Consider the following 11,363-nt stretch of genomic DNA (forward strand, 5'->3'; position numbering starts at 1 on the left):
GGCATCTTTGACCTTGAATGTCCCTCTGGCCAGAACTCAGTTATCTCCAGAGCTGGCACGTGACACTGACCTTACAGACACCGTGCAGCTGACAGGTGGGCAGAGCGGCAGGTCACTGTCTGAAGCAGCCACTAACTCCTGCATGCTCCAGCCTGGCCTGTGCGCCAGGATCCCATCTGACCCCAGAAGCTGGGGGCCCCTTTTGTGGCCACGAGGGCCCCGGCACCCTAATGTGGCCCGTTCCACCAAGCTGTACATCCCCTGTATGCACAGAGCTCCAGCCAATCGCTCCTCAAGACATGGCCTGCTTGTAATTTCCAACTTGTGAGAAATGTAAAAATAGAAGGTCATTCGCTGCAGGCAGCTCGCATCAAATTGGATGCCACTTTCGTGTCATGTCAGATCACGGTACACAGAGCTGATGGCTTCCTCAGCTGCTCTCGGTGGCTTCCAGAGCAGCAAGACGGTGCTGACAAATTGGGGGACATGGAGAGTCAGGGCAAGGTGGCTGGGTGCACCACGTTGACACCAGCTTTAAATGAATCTAAAGCATAGGTCACAAATACGCTGCACAGGGGGCCACCTGAGTGCAAATCCCAGTTCTGCAACTTAGCAGCTGAGCGACCTTGGGTACAAATTCATCTCTTTGCCTCAATCTCCCCAGCCTAGCAAACAGCAGCTATCACGCCACCGGCCTTCTGAGCTGTAGCAAAGCTCAACTGATGGAACGAACTTGAAGTGCTTTCTAATACGCAGTTCCTTAAACAGGGCGTCGTGGTCCTGGCCAAGTGAATAAGGCCAGGGCCTTTTCCGTGGCAGGGCTGTCAGCACAGCGTGGCTGCGTCTGGGCTCCAGGGCCATTTCCTAGCCCAGCGATCCTGCAGCAGGTGCCTTAACCTCTCTCCTTCTTAGTTTCTTCATCTGTACAGGGACAATTCCACTACGTAGCTCACGGGGTTTTGTGAAAATTAAATGCAGTACTATCAGGAAGGCACACAGCACACTCCCTGGCAGATCACCAATTTGCAATAACTCTTAGTTATGACTGTTATTGATGATATTATCCTTAGAACAACATTTAGTGGGGGGGGGGTTTCCCTGTTTATGACTGAATCCAAGTCTGTGCTGAAATATCACAGCTTGCGTTCACACCTACGGTCTACGCCAGGCAACCCTATCTCTGCTATTAGCTGGCTTCCCGCTGGCTCCTATCCCCTTCCCCTGCTCCAGAGGCCCTCGGGTGAGCTCGGAGTGAAGATGCTGGATGTTTGTAAAGCTCACAGAGGCACATTTCCTGGAAAGCCCTATTTTGGGGTCCCCATCGGGCCTCCCAGCCTTTCCCCCTCTCAAGTACCACGCTCTTTCCCACCACCTTCCATCAACCTGCAGAGAATGGAGTAGCAGAAAGGCCCCCCAGTGCTGGGCCCATCTGAGGAGCTGGCACCAAGGAAAGCCACAGAGCAGTGGACGAACACCCGATGACCTCCTCACTGGGGGTGGGGGCGGGGGTGGGGGGGTGGCTGCCATTCTTTGCAGTTGTTGTCGATTCAAGGTTGTTTTTATCATGGCAGGTGTGTTCTGCCCACCATTCGGGCAACCTGGCCCGTCTGAGTGGAAGGGGCAGTTCTGACACAGGCAAAGTCAGGCCAGCCGACGCATCTCTGCTTCCATTTGGGGAGCAGGGTGATTAAGAACTTCTAACTGGGTTTGGCGTTGGAGCTGCGGCTGAGAGAGAGGGCTTAGGTGATCAAAGGGAAGGAAGTGCTAGGCACGTCTCAGGCCAGGTGACAGGGAGCGGCTCAGGCACCCCACCTGCTCCCAAGGACAAAGGGGAGGGACTTTGGGATGTCGGGGGCTGGAGGCAGCAGGCAAGGTTTAGTCAACTGGGGCTGACGCTCAGCTTGTGATCCACACGCCACAAGAGAGGGGCAAAAAGCATCTCCAAATTCTAAGTGGCTTGGGGCGTCTATCTCAGCTACTGAGCTCACAGCCGAGTGTAGGAACAGTATCTCTATGTGAAGGCAAGCAGCTGCCTGACGCTGTGCTTGATTTAAGGCTTCTCTTAGCATCTGCTGAGAGGGCAGGGGAGCAACCACTGCTTGGGCGGCAGTCATCAAAGCCTGACCATCGCCCCACCACCTCACTTTATGGAGGTGAAAACCAAGGCCCAGAGACCCACCAAGGAGCAAAGCATTGGCCTGGAAATCAGAAGAGCAGGGTTCAAATCTCTGCCCTGCCCCCTCCTGGCTGTGTGACCTTGGGCAAGTCACTTTCCCTCTCTGCACTGCAGTTTCCTCACCTCTGAAGCGGGGGTGGGGAGCAGATTAGAATAGCACCTGCGGCACAAGATTACTATAGGAATTATAAGCTGGGCATATTGGCAGCTTTGGGTACTCCATTCCTACCTTCTCATGGGGATGAGAACTTGCCCAAGGTCACCTGCAGAAAACGGCAGCAGCCCAGCTCGAAGCCAATTCATCCAGGGCTCATTTCTGGCCGTGGTCTCAGAGGCCATATTTTGTAGCCTTCCTGCTCAATGACACAGGGAGGTCCATGCTAGCTCTGTCCTCACCTTCCATCCATGCAGGCTTTATTCTGAGACATTTACTGAGTGTCTGCTGGGTGCTGGGCCACACGTAAACACAGTCATAGCACTTGGCGCTCCTGGTTGCCATGCACGTGAAATCCGGGGAAAGACAGAGCTATTGTGCTTCTTTCAGCTTTGAGGGGCCTACTCTTTCCTTGTCTTTACCCTCTGAGTTGCCTCCTCCTTGGCCTCTAGACGCCCCTCCCAGCCCCATCCTGAGTTCCTGGGGGACCTAGTTCTCATCCAGCCTCCAGCCCTGGACGAAAGGGTAGAACATCAGCAGAGATGGTCCCTGCGTCTCTCCCACAGCAGCCGCCTCTCCTGTAATTCTTAGGGACCGCCCCACTCTCCAGATGCTCTGCCAGACTAGCCGGGCTGCGTCCCGCTGCCTGGGACTCACTGTTTGTCCTCTAAGGACTGGCCACGGAGCCAGCGCTTGGCTGGAAAGAGAGCGCTTTCTTTGTTTGCCGCCTGCCTGACAATTTCTCTCTGAGGCTCAAGAGGCTCAGCCATTTTGCCCCGTTGCTCTGGGAAAAGATCCCTCTCACTCCTCCATGGACTTGCCCCCTCCTCTGCCTGGGGTGGGGGTGGGGGTGGGGGGTCTGAGGCTGCTCTAACCAGGACCATAGCAGGGGCTGGATCAACCCTTTCCAGAGAGAGCACTCCAAGGAGAAAGAGACAGAGTACAGATGCCTGTAGCTCCCACTGACCTCCTTTGTTCTGGAATTTGGGAGTTGGGGTACCCTTTTCACACTCGCTTATGAATCCATTTCCCCCAAAGTTCCCAAAGACAGAATCTAGACAATACCCAGCACCCAACAGCCTCTCTCTCACCAAACACCCACCTTCCTTGCCTGTCACAGATAAAGGTTGAACCCAAAGTCCACTCACTTAGCCTGACACAATCTCTGATTCGGGGGTGTCACCGAAGCTCGGGAGCCATTTTATGCAGTGACCCCCCCTCCCCAGTTCTTCATGAAGATGAGGCTGAGCTTCCTAGGAAAGGGAGAGAGAGCTCAAGCCCCACATCAGGAAGACACTGAGCATTATCACTGGGCTTTTAAAAACCCAATTTTCTCCTTGGGGTTCCCGTCTACGTGGGGAGGAGATTAGCTCAGAGCCTCAGTGCGGGGCTGCTGGGGTCTGAGTTTCTTGTCCGAAAAGCAAGCTAAGCTAGAATCCAGCATCTGTGGGTACAAAGGGACCACGCATGGAGACCCGCTGCTCACCGCGGGGAGCAGAATCGCGCCTTTTTCCAACCCCCGAAAAGTAAATCCCAGCGTGTGAGGCAAGGTGAGGATGGTCCCCGCGTGGTAGCAAGGAGACACAGGCCTCAAACCCTCTGGGGGACCCCCCCCTCACCCCACATTCCTCAGAGAAAGGAATAGGGAGAGCGCGGCGGGAGCTTCTGTGAGCTCAGCTCAAGCCCAAACGGTGGTGCTTTCTAGCCAACATTTCTTGAGAGCTTAAGCTGCCCCAGGACAGAAACTCCCATTCCCACTCGCCTGCTCCCCAGAGCTGAAGGGACTGGAAGAGGGGCACAGCTCGACCTCGGCGCAGCTGACCCCAGACGGAGAAGTGGCGCAGGGCACCCCAAACGTTATCCTTCCTTCCCGGTCCCCCGCCATCCCCCGGGCATGCACGCGGCGCTTCGACGGCTCCAGCGGAATCCAGCGCCACCTGAGGGGCCGAGGGGCCCGCGACCCGGAACGGGGAGGAGATTCTCACGACCCTCGCGGGAAGCCCCCCGGCCCCCTGCGCGTCCCCGGGGGGACGGCCAGGTGCGCGTCGGCTGTCGGAGCGGCGCCTCAGGCTCCTTCCTGTGGCCCGAGGCCCGGCGGGGCGCGGGGGCTGGAAACTCAGCGTGCCCGACCCCATCCCACCCGGGCCGCGCTGTCCCGCCGTCCCGGACTCTGCGCCCCGCGCCCCGACGCCGGCAGCCCCTTCCTACCTGCGGCCGGGGCTGCGCTGCCCGCGGCGGGCGCTGCGCGGGCAGCTCGGCCGCTCCGGTGCGCTCCGGCCGCGGGGCCGCTCCCGGCTCGGGCCGCGCCGCGCTCCCCGGCTCCTCGGCTCCTCAGCTCCGCGCTCCTCGCCCGCACCCTCGCCGCCCGCTCGGCCTTTCGAGGGCGGGCGGAGGGAGGCGGGGAAGAGGGGGGCGGGGCGCGCGGAGGGCGGGGCGCAGGGCGCGCGGGCGGGGGGCGGGGCCGGAGCGCGGGAGCCCGCCCAGCCCGGGGAGGGGTGCCGCCGCACCGCCCGCCGCCGCGCGCCCCCTGCCCGCGGCGCGCCCCGGGTCCCACGGCTGCTGCGGTGTCCCTTCGCCGCTCCCTTCTTTCCACTCCTCGTCTTCCCTCCTTCTCGCTCCCGTTTCCCGCTTCCAGTTCCTAGCTGTCCCTCTGCCCTGCCTCCCCCCTTTTCTCCCCTCGCTCTTCTCTCCCGCGCTCCATCCGCCTCGCCCGCTCCCCTCTCTCCCTCGTCCTCTCACTCTCTCCTTCCTTCACCTTTCCTCTGGCGGCCCCTTCCCTGCCTTGGCCCGTCTGTCCGAGTCTCTGTATCCCAGTCCTTCTCTGGATTTCTCTCTTGGCTTTTCTCTCTCCAGCCTTGCCGATCTCCTTGTGTGGGTCTTTTTGGCTTCTCTTTCCCTGTCACCCTCTTCTCTCTGTGTGGGTCACGAGGTCCCCCTCAGTGTGGGTGGGGGGTGGGCTCCTGCCCCCTCTCTGCTCCCCTCCTTGGGGCATCCTTCCCCTGCCTGTTACACCGGGAACAGTTTCTGAGCTGGAGCGACCAGCCTCTTGGTCCCAGGCTGGATGTGTCCCTGTGGTGGGGAGGGATGGGTTGGGGTGGGTGGTGGAGACACGAGCGGCTGTGTGTGTGGATGGACAGATGAATAAACAGATGATTAAAAAGGGCAACACAGCCTGGAACACCCGGAGATGGCAGCAGAACCCACCCCTGACCCAGATACCCTCCTCCTTCCAGTTCTTGAGGTTTGAGGGATTGCCCCAGAGACTCCTCTCTCCCAGCCAATGGTCACCCAGTGCCAGAGGACTCCCTCCCTGCCCCTTGCCAAGCCCTGAGCCCTGACCCCTTTCACAAAGACTCCTGGTAATAGGGCTACGACTGCCCTTCCTTCTGGGTTCCCCAAAGACTTAAAGACTTCCTTCTCAATAGCCTTGACCTACTCTTTGCCCCCTCTCTCTGTCCCCAGGGCTGGCATTTGCTGATAGACTTGCCATCCCCCTTTCCCACAGCACACAGTGCTCCCCAAGGTGACCCTGACTGCTCCTGTCTCTTTCCCACACTCTCACCCACAAGCATGGAATCGTGATATCTTCCTTAACCTATCCATTCCTCCCCCCTCACTTGTCGCCAGCTCCACCTGTACTTCAATATCTGTGGAGCTCCTTCTACTTGCCAGGCACTGTCCTGAGCTCCAGAGACACCATGGTGAACAAGACAGGCCACAGACCCCAAGGTGGTCCTGGTCCAGGGTGGGAGACAGGCTTCTGTCACACAAGCCCAGGGTGACAAGCTCTGCCGGGAGCACACATTTCAGGCGATCCGGTCAGGTTGGGATGTTTGGGAAGGATTTGCTCAGGGAAGTGCCATTTGAGCTCATGGCTAAAGGATGAATAGATGCTGTCTGGATGGAGATGTGGGGCACAGACTTCAGCAAGGATATGAGAGTAGCAAAAATGGAAGCTATCTTTTCTTGCCTGACATTCATTTCAGCTTGTTCAGGTGATAGCACTGCAATTTTGATTTGGGGGAATTTCCGCTCCTCCACTCACATTCATATGGTTGGGAGGGGCTCCCTCCTTTCAGAGGTGGACGTGTGACCCAGGCACAGCCAGAGCACATCACCCTGATCTCAGGGAGGAACATGTGACATATATCGGGTTGATGAGAACTCTTCCTGGGACTTTTGCTAAAACTATTGTCAGACAGAAGTTTGATCTCTACCACGGTTCCTAAGCCTGGAGCTGCTGGCAGCCGGCTTTGTCATTCCTTGAGCAGATCATATCTGAAAATGAAGCCAACATAGAGGAAGGCAGAATTGCGAGATGGAAAGTGGACAGAGTGCTGAGGAGTATTGTTTGAGTCCCTGGACTCAGCCATGCCTGAAGACAGTTTTATTATTTGTCTCATTAAGTTCCCTTTTTTGTCACATGCAAGTTTGAGTTCAGTTTATGTTGATGAAAACCAAAATAGTCTTGATTAATCCAGTGCTGGATTGAGAAGTAGGAAGCATTACTGATATAAACAAATTATAATAATCATTTCCACTCCCCTTTCTTCCTTCAAGTCTCCTGGATAACCTCGCTCAAGATAATCATCTCTCTTTTTTCCATATCCCTCATCAGAAGTTAATTCCCCTCTGTTTTCATTGCTCCAAATTTGTTTTGCCTATATACGAAAGCAAAGTCTGGCTGTCAGGTCAGTTTCATAGACTGACCATCTAATCTTGAATTATCTCCAACACATTCCCTGCTCCCCGCTCCCCTCCCCGCCCACCCATGACTGTCTAGCATCTGTCTGCCTATCTCCAGTGATGGGGAACTCATTACTCCACCAGGCAGATGGTTTCAAACAACAAACTCTTATCTCAGTGGAGTCCTGAGGACTGTCTTCTGTGCAGGAGGAGGCTTCAGATAAGGCACCCTATCCTATAAAGTTGAGGTAGCTGATGCACAGTCTCCGTTGTCCTTCCTAAAAGCCCAGATAAAGTCCTCCAGAGAACTCACATGCATCCCTCATGGGCTAGAGGGATGGGTTCTGTTAGCAGAGTTCCCAAAATGTGGGCTGGCAACCACTGGTGGTATCTAGGATAATTTTCAGTGGGGTGGAATAACTTGGCGCGGAAAAAGCTCTTCCATATTCATCTCGCTGTATCATCCTGGTGATTTCTGTCCATGGGCAAGTCTCAGGTCGAGCTAATTTGTCTTTAACACCTCTCACAGTACTAAGCCATCCCTCCTTAGCTAAGAGAGATAAGCGCTAGGACTGCAGCCCTGGTAGACACCAGTATCTGGTTAGAATTGAATGCATTGCTCATCTGTCCCTGGATCTATTTTAGTGGAGACCTATTTCTGGCAAGTGATACTGATCCTCTAGTTACAGTATGATGTACAGTTTCTTTTTCAGATACATTTATTTAATCTAAAAGAGGAAAATACTTAAGTAAATAAAAATAGACACAATGCACAGATTTTTGCAAAACTCTTGCGGCTGGTTTGCAAATGACTAAAGTTTGCGTAGCCTAATTTAGAGAAACATTTCACCCATGTGTTCGTTCACTCAACAAATGTTCATTGAGCACCTCTGAGACGAGACACGGGGGAGGACTTGACAAAGAGACAACACAGCTGGTAGGAGATTCCATTAGAGAGGGTAGGGCCTGAGCATGGAAGGCTTAACCACCACATGGAAGAATCAGACTTGACCTTGGGGGCGCTGGGGAGCCACTGAATGTACTGGAGCAGAAACAGTAAGATAGGGTTTAAGATTGCTGAGACTGGCCAGGTATGCAAGGTGGGTTGAAGGGAAGAAGACTGGAAGCCAGGAGACAAGTAGGGGGCTGCTGTAATAGTGTAGGCGTGACGTGGCATCTAACAGTGGGAACTCAATAAACGGCTGAAATTATTACTGTCAATATTACTTTTGTGGTCCCTCCCCCTTGACTTGGGGTAGTTCACTGAGTTATAGACTTACAGGGCATCAGACTGGAGATGGCCCTGAGGTACTGCCTAGTCAAATACTTTTTTAAAATGGGTAAATTGAGGCCTGGAGAGACACAGTGACTTGCCTGCGAGCACATGGCTACCTAGTAGCAGAGCCAGGAAGGTGGTGACCACTACCTGTATTTTGGAGCCCTGGTGCGTGCTAATCTCTGACGCGTAGGGAAACAGAGGCCAAGAGAGTCACTGGCCCGAAGTCACACAGTAGAAGAGAAACAGGGCTGGGATCACAACTGTGGCCTGGCTATCTCCAAAGCTGGCACCCTGGGCCATTAAGTTCATTAATCTCACCCCTGGGGCTTTCCTGCCACCCCAGGCAACCTCTCATCAGGCCACAGGTGATGCTGTGGGAAGCGACTTGATTGGGGGCAGGGTGCCCAGATCTGTCACCAGCCCTCTGTGTGTGCTTTGGCACGTCCCTCTCCCTCTCTGAGCCCCATTTTCCTCACCTTTAAATGAAAGAGATTGCACTTTCCTTCTGCCATCCCAAGTCCTCAGGCTGCTGGGTGAGGGGGTCAAGGGGAAGGCCACGCCTGAGTCTGCTCTCCATGCCTTGCCCAGGCCACCAGCCCCGAACCCTTCAGCTGCTCACAGCAGACTCTTCTCCACAGACAACACAATTCCATCATCCAGCTTCTCCCAAATTCTTGTAAGACTGACAAGCTTCTCTTTGTCCTAAGAAATCATCCCCTGTAGGGAAACAGGGCTTCGTGTTTTGTTTTCAGAAGGGATGCTATTACCTTAACCACACCCCCCTCCATGCCAGAAATTCCCCCATTAGCAAAAGACCTGCCACATTAATGTGCGTAACCACTTGAAAAACCACAATAAACCCGGCGGGGGATAATAGGACATAAGATCATTTTGTCATCCTGTCCACGAATCACGCTGGGGCAGATCCCTGGCAGTGGCCTCGTTGCTGAATATTCACATCTTTTTGCATGTCATACCATGCTGGGCTCAATACTTCAACACCTTGACCGACTGCCGCTTCCAAAGAGGCGACCCCCGACAAGGTGGGGAGCAGGCTGTGTCAGGGCAGACGGAGCCTGTCCCGAGGAGATGGCCCAGTAAACATTTCTCCGCAGCATACAGTTTGCGGGTAAAGTGCAGGTTTGGAGCTAGGCAGACGTGGGACAGGTGACCTTACCTGCCTGGGCCTATAGAGTTTCCTCATCTATAGGATGGGAAGAAGAAGAAGAATTGTAACTTCTCCCTGACCACGTTGCTGGGAGAGAGCCAGCTCAGGTTCTGGTGCGCGGTAAATGCTCAAACACGCTTATCATTCAGATGCCATCTGCAAGCTGCTTTCCCCCAGATTCAACAAGATTCTAACGGAGGGCTGAAGGCAATCTCAACTGTCACCGCCTCCAAGGACCTTGCCCGACTTTTGCACGACTGCACATGATTTCTTCTTCTCTCCAATTCCCACATAGATCTCGTTCCTGCTCCCCTTTATTTATTTATTTTTAATTGGGGTATCGTTGTTTTACAATGTTGTGTGTGTTAGTTTCTGCTGTACAGTGAAGTGGAGTTCCCTGCTGTACAGTAGGTTCTCATCAGTTATCTATTTTATGCACATTAGTGTATATATGTCAATCCCAATCTCCCAATGCATCCCACGCCTCCCCTTTCCCCCCTTGGTGTCCATGTTTGTCCTCTATGTCTGTGTCTTTATTTCTGCCTTGCAAACCGGTTCAACTGTACCATTTTTCTGGATTCCACATACATGCGTTAATATACGATATTTGTTTTTCTCTCACCTGCTTCCCTTTAAAGGGACTCACCACGCTCCCTTCAGTGCGGATGGGGACTGCTATTCCTTGGAGCCCTGCACACAGCAGGGGCAACAGAACACTGCACACGATACTTGTTGACACTTTGTATTTGCTCCCAGGGCAGAGAGCCCGGGGCTCTTGGGTTCCTTCCATACCCATTGCCGACATGCAGCCGTTTGAGACTACTTTCAGCGCTCCTCAAAATGTTCCCCGCTCTGGGCCTTTGCATATGCTGTTCCCTCTGCCAGGAACACTGTTCCCTTATCCTCTTCTCTCATGGACTTGCCTTTACTCTGCAGGTTTCAGCTTGGATGCCAGTAGGACAACTCCTGCCCTCGTGGCTTGGCCCATTTTCCTGGTTGGATTCACTCTGCATATTTCCCCATCATAGAAATGCACACACTGGTTTCATCCTCTCTCTCTTCTGCTTGACTCTAAGCTCTGCGAGGTCAGGAATGCATACACAGCCCAGTGCTTGGCATACAGGAAGTGCTCCCCAAATATCTGTTAAAGAGAGAAACACACACGTGAAAACCATGGGCTTCTGTCTTACTCAAGTGGCAAGCTCTTGAGTACCTGCCCATTGGCCCCTTGGATAGACAGGGTGCGGGAAGGGCTCGGAGTTCTCAAAATCCTGGCCTTTTCTCCCCTGAGCACTGCCAGGCTCCTGGAAGTGAAAACCCTGCCTGCTGGCGAGCCTCACAGTCATTCTTAGGACGGATCTGAATGTCACTGTCACCTGGGGGCATCTGACAACCAGCTCGGGCTGGTTCCCGTGCACAGGGCACTGAGGACCCCCAGGAGGAGATGGGGGGAGCATGGTGACTACGCTGGAGGGAAACCAGAGGCCTGGAAGAAAGGCACGAAAAGGCAGTTGGTGCTGCAGAAAGAACATGGGCCTGAGGCTTGGAGACTGAGTCCCGTGCCAGGAGCTGCGTGACCACAGGCAAGTTCATGCCTTTAAAATTCTAAGTACTGTAACTACGTGAGTATTCGTTGAGCTCCTATTTAGTGCCAGAGCCCTCTGTGTGAATCATCACGATCACCCTCCCAAAGACCCCACAAGATGGGTGGTGTTATACCCATTTTACAGATTAAACTAAGACTCAGAGGGTGTCTGGATCTTGGTTTCCGAGGGGGTCTTTTTTGGGTTCCCCCAGAGGCTGACCTGAGGACAAAGACTTGAGTGCAAGTGGATTATTTGGGAGGCACAGGGATCACAGTAGGGAAGTGGGGTGTGAGAAGGGCAGGCAGCCGGCGTAG

At 54.3% G+C, this 11,363-nt stretch overlaps 1 protein-coding gene across 6 annotated transcripts in view; it reads right to left on the bottom strand.

Moving 5' to 3' along the window:
- SLC6A1 (solute carrier family 6 member 1) overlaps positions 1 to 8,951 on the bottom strand; it is a 44,272-nt gene extending 35,321 nt beyond the window's left edge. For 5 of the 6 annotated variants that reach the window (XM_057706531.1, XM_057706532.1, XM_057706533.1 and 2 more), the window contains exon 1: positions 4,539 to 4,693. The gene's annotated coding sequence lies outside the window, so the exon portion shown is untranslated. Of the gene's footprint in view, positions 1 to 4,538; positions 4,694 to 8,771 lie in introns of those variants that run through there. The other variant, XM_057706535.1, reaches the window with a different exon arrangement.
- Between the last annotated feature and the right edge of the window lie 2,412 nt (positions 8,952 to 11,363).

This window comes from Hippopotamus amphibius, chromosome 13, assembly GCF_030028045.1.
Source record: "Hippopotamus amphibius kiboko isolate mHipAmp2 chromosome 13, mHipAmp2.hap2, whole genome shotgun sequence".
Taxonomy (NCBI): domain Eukaryota; kingdom Metazoa; phylum Chordata; class Mammalia; order Artiodactyla; family Hippopotamidae; genus Hippopotamus; species Hippopotamus amphibius.